This window comes from Capra hircus, unplaced genomic scaffold (genome assembly GCF_001704415.2).
Source record: "Capra hircus breed San Clemente unplaced genomic scaffold, ASM170441v1, whole genome shotgun sequence".
NCBI lineage: Eukaryota > Metazoa > Chordata > Mammalia > Artiodactyla > Bovidae > Capra > Capra hircus.
Window position 1 is genome coordinate 11,861 of NW_017190154.1, and position 10,391 is coordinate 22,251.

Genomic DNA, 10,391 nt, shown 5'->3' on the forward strand with positions numbered 1-10,391 from the left:
GTGCTCCTCTGCCGGGGTGTGCCTATGAGGGAGGGAACAGAGAGGAAGCAAGGATGGTGGGCTTATTGCATGTGCCAAGGGACCTCAGGAGAGTGGGAGATAGGGAAGCCCCTGGGGGCAGTTCCGGGCCTGCTGGTTTTCAGGGTGTAGGGAAAGTCCCGCGAAATATACCCCATAGTTCATGCTGAAAGCCCTGACGTAAATTCCTTCTTTCATCTGGGCCTTGCCCATGGCTTTTGGGGCCTGATGGGCAAAGGTGTGTGTCTGCACCTGAGAGAGGATTCTAGCAGTCTTGCTGGAGCAGGTTGTCTGATGCTTTCAAAGAGGATTTGCACCATTTGAAACTCGGAGGGAAGCTGAGTCCTGGGTGACCGTCTTCGATATCCCTGTGCCCAACCGAGGACTGGTTTCCTAGGCACATGGGCTCTGTAGGTAAGCAGGGATGCCTGACAGTAAGGATTCCTACCTGGGCCTAATGAAACCATTAAGACCCACTGAAAGAGAGTATTTGCATTTAGCAAATCAGTGAGGGCGGGTGGAATCAAGCCCTCTCGTTGTTTTTGAGATAGAAAAGCTGCTATCTGCCCAAGGGAGGCCTGAGCTATGGGCCCAGTAAGCACAGGTTTCCCAGTCATCATCTGTTTGGGGATTCCATGGGTCAGGGTAGTAATAAACAGAAGGGACTACGTGTGGAAATGCCACCTTATCTTTATGGCCTCAGGTTGCGCGCCTTGTATCAGAAGTGGCCCTCTAACCATGTGCACCTTCCTCACAACATTTTTAATTTTAAAAAATATATTTATTATTTTTATTTTTATATTATTTATTTATTTATTTTACTTTACAATATTGTATTGGTCTTGCCACACATAAACATGAATCCTCACAACACTGGACTATACCCAGACCTGTCATAGTCTCTGGGGGCCTTGGAGGCTCAGGTATCTCTTTGGCCTTTTCCTGCTAAAGGGAGATAGTACTTGGAAGCACAGGTAGACAGGTGCACATAGAAAGTTACACAAATAGAAAGAACAGGGGGTCTCACTCAGAATGTTGTGGGCCCTAAGGGGTGGTAGGCTAGCAACGGGGAAACAACATCGACCAGGAATGACTTAGATAGTTACACACTGAGAAAACAGCTCTCAAAGTCAGCTGAGCCCAGAAGTCCTTGTTTTCTGGTCCCCTGAAGTATTGCACAGACAATGGATCAGACCCGCCTGGCTGGTACTGTGAAGCTGTCCAAGATGATGGGAGAATGCAGAACGCAGGTGCATGTCACTCAGCTGTCCAGGGCGAGCGTTTCCAACCTGCCCCATTCTCTGCAGATCGGTCCCTGTCAGGAGCAAATGCCAAAATGTTGTAACCTTGGAGGCTAAGTCAGAGAGTTAGAAGTGCAGCATGAAATAATCAATGAGCAAGTGCAAGAAAACAACCAGGACAAAGAAACTCGAGTGGTTACCAAAACTCATGTTCCTGGAGAAGAAAGCTTGTACTTCTGCATATGTGCAAGTTTCCTGCCAGGGATGTTAGTGTGTACACACGCGTGTGTGTGCATATGTGCACACAAAATTGCCTGACAGTACACTTGAGAATATTTGGTGTCAGAACTGACCTAGCCACGTGATGGAAGTTGGATAGTGAAAACACGAAAGCCATAAGGAAAGGTACATACTCGGGCCATCAGAAGCACTGGAACCAGGGTACCAATGCCTGTTATCTCACTGAGTGAGCAATTTCTAAGTGGGATAATAGTCGTGCACCCAGGACACCTGGCAGAAAGGAGAGGCAGGAAGAAAGTGCCTGGGGGCCACCAGCGAGAGTGCAGAGAATCCAAGATACAGAACAGGCTGCAATCCCAGACATGGAAGCTGCAGTGGGTGACCCTTGGACATGCAGGTACAAAGGCCTTGCCATCCTTCTCAAAAGCTGGGCATTCTTTCCCTGACCTTGCCATGAGCATGAGCAACACTTGCCATTTATGTGAGGTTTCAGAAATGGACCAGCACGGCAGCATAGGCACTTGCTACCTGCATAGTCTTTCAGTCTGAAACAACACTTTCTGTACTCTTTGCACAAAGCATATATATGGGGTCAGGACTATAGGATGCATTGCTTATATTGATCCTCTTGCTGCTTCTGGCTGCTTCAGGATTGAGTAACAGGGCAGGATGGTACACGTTCTCACATGGAGAACAGAACCAATTTGAAAGGGCCTCAATAAGATAAATGGGCAGATGTGCATGTCTCCCGCACGAGTGAGTCATGGAACTTAACAGGGAGTTGTCCTTAGCGACTCACTGGCAGGTGTTTGAACAAGGTTCAGGGAGCTTCCTCATGCCAGCAGAGCATGCCCCATTTCTCCCTCTGTGAAAAGTGTGGCCAAGCCACCTCAGGCCTGTGCAGGTTCACATTTGCCCAGTGAGGGAGGGAGAGTTTCCCGACCCCTTCTGTGGTTCAGCAGTGGCCACCCACTGTTGGCTTTCAAGTTTGAGAAAGAACTCTCCAAACCTGTGGACTAAAAAAAGTCTGATCTCCCATTGGTGCAACTCATTCAGGAGGAGAACGGTTTGTCTTCACTCCAAGGATAAGCTTCTCTATGAGTGCTGACGTCCATACAGTGGCAAATGGCAACACCACCACTTAAAGAGATGGAGACACACAGCCACCAGCTCTGGCACATACAAAGAAGGATTTGCCCAAAACTGTGCTATGCCAAAAGCAGTGATAAAGAGACAAAGAGAGAGCTCTGTACCCTAAGGTCCTGGTGTCCCTGAACAATGGAGATCAACATTACAAACGGTGGGGTTTTCCCTACTCCTCTATCATCTGGCCAGCAACAGCCCCTCTGTCCCATGGAGAAAAGTATCCAGCCACTTGACACCCCTGTGTATCCTTTGGATACTCAAGGAGAGCTCCGTTATTAAATGTCCTGTGGGACACATGAGTGTGCTCTTCAGATTGTGGAGCAGGAACCTGTGGTTGGAATTTCCAGATCCAGATCAATGGCAGTGCCTGAGGTAGTGGCAGATGAAAAACTCACTAGCTCCCTGGAGCAGAATCTGGCCATGTGGTGGAGCTGGAGCCCAGGAAACGTCCTCCTACATGCCCTCCATTTTAGGGGCATGTCCATAGCATGCCATCCACTACCTTCTCGGCCAATGGTATAGATTTGGTTCAGCTGCCTGTGTGTGGCTCACAACCAAGGGCCCCACCTGTTTGGCTGATGTCTCAGGGCCTGTTCATCCCTTCCTATAGTCTCAGGCTACCCCACACACACACCAGACATAGTCTCCCAACCATGCCCCTCACTCCCCACATCAAAAACCCTAGTGGGTCCCAGAGATTTACTGCACCCTGGGCCGCCATTGCACACCACTTGCTGTGGTACTATTATGTCCTGTCCCTTTGGATCTGACCCAGCCTGGGGTCATGGCCAGAGCCAAGAGGAGCGTGAGAGGCAGTCAGAGGAATGTGGGAGCATCGTGGGACCCCCAGACCTTCTTAGTTGTGAGCCTGGGTGCTCAGGGGGATGGGGCCCCGTGGCCTGTCCTGGTGATGTTGTGCATGGCTGGGATGTTGCAGCCACCAGTTGTCACACTAGGCGAAGATGCCACCCTCTTCAGAGTGGAGGCAGGAGAGGACAGCGAGACCCAGGTGGACGGAGTCATGGCAGGGACCGGATGGGTATTCCAGGTGCTTGCAGAGGACATCATTGAGGATGTGGAGGTTGTGGCAGATGAGGAGCAGCAACAAGGATCTTCCCAGGAGCTGGAGAAGAAGACAGTGGAGGAGTAGAGACAAGAAAGGCCTGGAGGCCGGAGTGAGCTTCCGGCACTAGATGTGCTGCAGGCGCTTTCTACCCCACAAGTGGTACTGATCTCTGAATATGAGAAAAACCTCAGGACCTATGTTTGGTTCATGTGCAAGAGCCATCAGAGAAGGAAGCATGACTTGGCTCAGAAGAGTGCCATCATCCAGGACATTGCTGGCTTCTGGGCCAAAATGGTATCATTTCTGCTGCTCCTTGAGGTCCACTGCTCAGGAGGAGAGGGAGGTGCAGAGGCAGGAGCAGGAGGAGGGATGGAGGCGAGGATGCAGGATGGTGGACCCTGAAGGAAGTGTGGTACTGGGCAACTGGCAGGCTCCAAAGGCACAGCTCAGTAGAGTCCAGGCAGGGCCACACCTATAAGTGTCACAGCCATGACTTTGTGTGTCTACTTCAGGCCTGCATCTGAGGAGGGATAGTCTCTAAGTCAGAAATGACCAGAGACAGTACACCAGAGCAGCCTTAGCTGACAGTTATTGTTGTAAAGGTCAATGATCACAAAAATAACTGAGATATGGGAATCACATACACACACACACACACATACACAAACCCACACAACATATGTACACATACACTAGCCAACACCAACCCCTTTGCTTTCAGACACGGTTTGTCGCAACAACTGTAAGTCCTACCATGTAAGCAGTGAGATGCCACTACCCAGCATAGACAGGTCTGGGAAATAATAGCTACCAGAAACAGCCCCTGCTTGGGGAATGCCGACCACCTTAGATGCAGAACACCATCAGGAACACAGAGCCATGAGCTTGTCTGATGGTATGGCAGGGCCTGAGCTCATCAATAGTGGCTGTATGTGGAAGTGTCCAGCATCCTTGAAGATGCCTGTTCCTGTGTCCTTCCACCCCAGACTACGGCTGATGCTCCTGGCTCTTCTTGGCCCAGCATGTGGCATAAATGGCTCCTTGACCTCAAGCAGATTATGAACCACCCTCAAGTTTCTGTCATGATCACCGACCAAGATAAAGACTTTCTCAGCTACATGATCGACTTGAACGTCAGTGAGGGAGGCCGAAGACAGGTGTGTATGGGACTTGGCGGGGTGTGTGAGGATCATGTTATCCATGTTCCTACACTGTGAGAGTTTGGCGAGGCTTCGTGGAAGCTGTTGATGCCTGCCTGGGTGGCAAGCTGAGGACCCTAGAAGCTTATACTTTTTCCCTCCTCCCTATCCTAGCAGGTACATGTGCAAGCCAACCACGGTCATGCAGCAAGCTGATCTTGTCCTTTCAGGACCATCCCAACATCTTGAACACAGTGATCATTAAGGAGTATTACCTTGACATCACTGGTAAAACGTGAGTCTGTGGGTGTGCAGGGGTGTGGATGATCCACCTGCGGGATCCACACCCTTCTCCGTCTTTATGCAGGGTATAGGGAACATCATTCCACTCCAATACATTGGTTCTGGGACTTTGAACAGGCAACACCACTGCAGGCTGGACACCAGGAGCCTTAACTTTCTCAACTGGTTGTCAGGCAACAACTGCCCAGAATCAAACAGGATTGCTGAGCTGGTATTGCTTTGGTCCTGCATACAGTTGATGATTGTTGTCGGAGTTCTTGGCTGCTCATGTGAGGGTTTGAGTCCTGGTCAGCCCAGGGCTGACCTTTCTCAGCAGCAAGATGTTGCCAGCACATCATCAGTGAAGACAAGTGGGATGATCTCCTGAAGGATTACCCCAAGAGGGAAGATTCTTCCATGACAGAAACACATGTTATGAAGGGGTCTGGAGGTGAGCCATGAAGGGACAGCTGTGTACTAGCCGGGACACTGTCCTTTCCCAAATGGGGATGCTTAGTCTCATGCAAGCAGGCTGAGGAGCCTGAATTTGGGCCATGAATGTAGCAGGTGGCCTGATGAATCTGTGAGATTGGGGATTCAGTGTGTCCATGATGAAGCAAGTCCCCTCAAATCAGTTGTTGTTGTAGACTGAGAGTCCTAGGTGATACTACTAGAGGCAGGGTGAGTTAAGTTTCTTTGTCAGAATCATCCTTCCATGAGTCCTGCCATCCCCCGGCCTCTTGTTGCTCACAGAGTTTGAGATTGCCTGGGCCTTTCACTCCCGCCCCTTACCCTGGGAAGGCCTGTCATTGCAAGGGCGTCCTCTCTGGGGTCCCAGTGCACCTGTGTGCTGCCTTTAGGATCTTCTGTGAATTTCCACATCCACCACTCGGTGGCTCAGCACCACCACACATGCTGCATTGGAAGCGGCTTCAGGCTACCTTGGGAAAATATGGAAGAGCTCGGGGAGGAAGTGGACAGGAAGCCACAAGGACAGGACATGGTACTTACTGACTCCATCTCTGACATAGCAGCAACCAACCACCCTTAGACTGGGGACATCTCCTGCTTCCCCTTATGGTTTCTCAGCACCTTCCTGTCACCTTCATATCTACTTCTGCCCTAGGCCCAACACAAACACACACACACACACACACACACACACACACACAGACACACAGACATGTTTTAAACAAGCATATGTGTGTATAAACACACATGCTCAGCATGGGTACATAAACACTAACAGGGAACACAGGCTCCTGAAACACCTGTGTTTCCTGTTTGGGTTTGTGTCACCATGCTGAGCATGTGAGTGTATACACACATGTGCTTGTTTCAAACATGTTTGTGTGTGTGTGTGTTTGTGTTTGTGTCAGGCCTAGGGCAGAAGCAGAGATGAAGGTGACAGGAGAGGAGGTGCTGAGCAACCATAAGAGGAGGCAGGAGGAGTCCCCATTGTAAGGGTAGTTGTTTGCCATATCTCTGCAGTGACCCTGTCCAGGATGTGAATGAGGAAAGAACAGCCAGTGGTAACTCCAGTCCATGGCTCCAGAGATCTGCAATTAGACCAAATATAAAAATACACTCACCATTTCTACCTTGTTATTGTGTGTGTTTGGACTGGGAAGAGTGGATGCATGGTCTGAGGATTCACCCAGGACAAATTAGATGGGGTAGGTCTTTGAAACCACTGGCTGTGCAGCCCTCAGTCTATGGGCACATGGGCTGTTCTGTGGAAATGTTGACGTGGCTATGGCAGGACTGGGATGGTGAGGAGGCTAAGGTCCTGCAGAGAAGGGCAGAAACTCAAAGGAGAAAAAGACACAGATTGTCTGCTGCACTGGAGTCTTGTTCAACACACATGAGGAGAACCAGGAAGGTCCTGGACCTGTGCTGCCCAGGATCAGCCCATCAGCCAGCACTTTTTCTGTGAGGATGGAACACACTCACATTATGTGATGCAAAACACAAGATAAGCTAAGGTAGGCTGTCCGTGCAAAATCACAGGCATCCTTGGAGAGACAGGGTGTGAATGTGGCATGGCTCCAGGCACTTCCAGCCCCCCTAACAGTGCAGGTAGGCAAAGAAAGCGCAGGGGTGGGTGTCTGTATATGGCCCTCTGCCAGGATGTGCCTGTGAGGGACAGGAAAGGGAGGAAACAAGAATGGTGGGCTTATTACATGTCCCAAGGGACCTCTGGAGAGTGGGAGACAGGGAAGCCCCTGGGGTCAATTTGAAGTTAGCTGGTTTTCAGGGTCAGGGTCTAGGCAATAGCAGTCCTGCCAAAGTTAACCAACCTATGGCTCATGCTGAAAGTCCTGATGTGAATTCCTTCTTTCCTCTGGGGTCATGCCCCTGGCTGTGGGGTCTAGCCTGGCAAAGGTACAAGCTGCACCTGAGGGAGGATTCTGGTAGTCATCCTGGAGCAGATTCTCTGATTTTGACATAGAAGATCTGCACCAGATGACACTCAGATGGACCCTGCCTTCCAAGTGACTGTCTTAGATGTCTTTGGAGCCAAGCAAGGACAGGCTTCATTGGCACTTCAGCTGTGTGGGCAAGCAGGTATAGCTGATTGTATGAAGACCTACCTGGCCCTAATAAGAACTGAAAGGGAATCTTGGCATTTAGTAAATCAGTGAGGCATGGGTGGTTCAAGCACTCTTGGAGCTGTCACAGAGTTAGAAGTGCAACCTGACATGATTGATGAGCAAGTGAAAGAAAATACCCAGGACAAAGAAAGTCGGGTGCTTACCAAAAGTGATGTTCCTGGAGAAGAAAGCTTGTACTTCTGCATATGTGCAAGTTAGCTCTCAGGGATGTTAGTGTGTTCACGCATATGCATGCATATGCGCCTGCCAGTACGCTTAAGAGTATGAGCTGTCAGAACTGACCTAACCAGGTGATGGAAGGTGAATAGCAAAAACATGAAAGCCATAGGAAAAGGTACGTAGATTCTAGCTAGCAGAAGCACTGAAGTCAGGGTACTTACTGATCCCTGTTATCTCACTGAGTGAGTAAGTTCTGAGTGGAATCACAGGGGTACAGGAAGGATGCCTGGCAGAAAGGAGAGGCTGGAACAAAGTGCCTGGGGGCGACCAGTGAGAGTGCAGAAGGTCTGAGACACAGAACAGGCTGCAATCCCAGACACAGAAGCCATCGTGGGTGACCCCCACAGCCCCTTGAACACCCGGATACAAGGGCCTTTCCATCCTTCCCATGTGCCAGGCGTACTTTCCTGACCTTACCATGAGCATGAGCAACCCTTGCCTTTTTTGCGTGGTTTCAGTGATGGACCAGAACTGCAGCATAAGCACCTGCTACCTGCAGTCTTCCAGGTTGAATCATCACTCTTTGCACTCTTTGCAGAACACATATATTGGGTATCAGGACTACAGGATGGATGGTTTAGCTTGATCCTCTTGCTGCTCCCAGCCCCACAGGCTTGGGTGACCAGGCAGGCTTGAATGTGTTCTCACATGGAGAACAGAATGACTTTGAAAGGGCCTCAATAGAGTAAATTGGCAGCCGTGCATGTTTCTGGTGCCAGTGGGTTATGGAACTTAATGGGGAGCTGCCATTACAATCTCCCTGGCAGGTATTCAAATAATGTTCAGGGAGTTCCCTTAGGCCCCAGGGCATGCCCCATTTCTCCATCTGTGCAAAGTGTGGCCAAGGTACCTGAGGCCTTTGCAGCATTAACGTCTATCCAGCGAGGGAGGGAGGGAGGGTCACACCGCACCTTCTGCAGTTCAGCAGTGACTGCCCACTGTTGACTTTCGAGTTTGAGAAAGCACTCTCCGAATGTGTGGACTGACAAAGTCTGATCTCCCGTGGGTGCAACTCACTAAGGAGGAGCAGGGCTTGCTTTCTCATGTAAACTTTTCATATGAGCACTGGTGTCCAGAGAGTGGCAGACAGCAAGAGCACTACTTAGAGAGATGGAGACAAACAGACACCAGCCCTTGGTACACACACAGAAGGACTGCCCAAAACAGTGCTATGCCAGAAGCAGAGATGAAGAGACACAGAGCCAGCTCTGTACCCTAAGGCTCTGGTGTCCCTGAACAGTGGAGATCAACTGTAGCAAACAGTGGGGTTTTTCCCTTCTCCCCTAGCATCCGGACAAAAACAGGTTCTCTTTTCAATGGAGAAAAGTATCCAGCCACGTAGAGCCCCTGCTTATCCTTTGGATACTCAGGGGGAGTTGTCAGTTATTGACGGTCCTGAGGGACACAGGAGTGTGCTGTTTGGACTGCAGAGCAGGAACCTGTGGTTGGAATTTCCATAGCTCGGTCAATGACAGCGCCTGAGGTAACAGCAGATGCAAAACCCACTACCTCCCTGGAGCGGTATATACCTAGTGGGTGCGCTTCAGTCCAGGAACTGTGGACGATGCCCTACGTTTGAGGGGCACGTCCATAAGGGTGCTGCCCACCATGCTCTCTGCCATTGGACTAGATTTATGCCAGCAGCCTGTGCATGGCTCACAGCCTAGGGATCCGCCTATTCGACTGATTTCCCCAGGGCCTGTTCACCCTGTCCCGCACTGTCTGCCACCCCTTTCTTTAGCCTCAGGCCATCGGACACACACCAGCCCCTCCTTCCCTACCATCCCCCTCACTCCCTGCCCCCAAAGAGCTAGTGGTTCCTACAGGATTCCTGAAGCCTGAGCCGCATTTGCACACCACTTGTTGTGCTGTTATGTCCCGTCCCTTCGCCTCTGCCCCAGCCTGGGGTCATGACCAGGGCCAAGAGGAATGTGAAAGGCAGTCAGAGGAACGCAGGAGCATCCTGGGACCCCAGACCTTCCTAGGTGTGAGCCCCGGTTTCAGGGCACTGGGGTTAGCGGCCTGCCATCCTGAGGCTTTGTGAGGCTTGGGTCTTGCAGCCACAAGTTGTCATGCCAGATATAGGAGCCACCCTATGCAGGGTGGAGGCGGTGGACGACAGTGAACCCCTGGTGGACAGAGACGTGGTGGGGATTGGGTGGTTGTCCCAGCAGCTTGCGGAAGATGTCATGGAGGAGGTGGGGGTTGTGGCAGATGAGTAGCACCAATAGGGGTTCTCCCAGGAGCTGAAAAGACGGTAGAGGAACAGGGCCAGGAAAGGCCCGGGAACACTACTGAGCGTCAGGGGAAATGTGCTGCAGGCACTGGCTGCCCTGCTGGTGGAACTGAGCTCTGAGCATAAGAAAAACTGCAGGGCCTACTTCCAGTTCATGTGCAAGAACCATCAGAGGAGGAAGCCTGACTT

General features: G+C 50.9%; 1 pseudogene; it reads left to right on the top strand.

Annotated features, from left to right (window-relative positions):
- The first annotated feature begins 3,392 nt into the window (after positions 1-3,392).
- Positions 3,393-10,188, top strand: LOC108634822 (annotated as a pseudogene).
- The last annotated feature ends 203 nt before the right edge of the window (positions 10,189-10,391 follow it).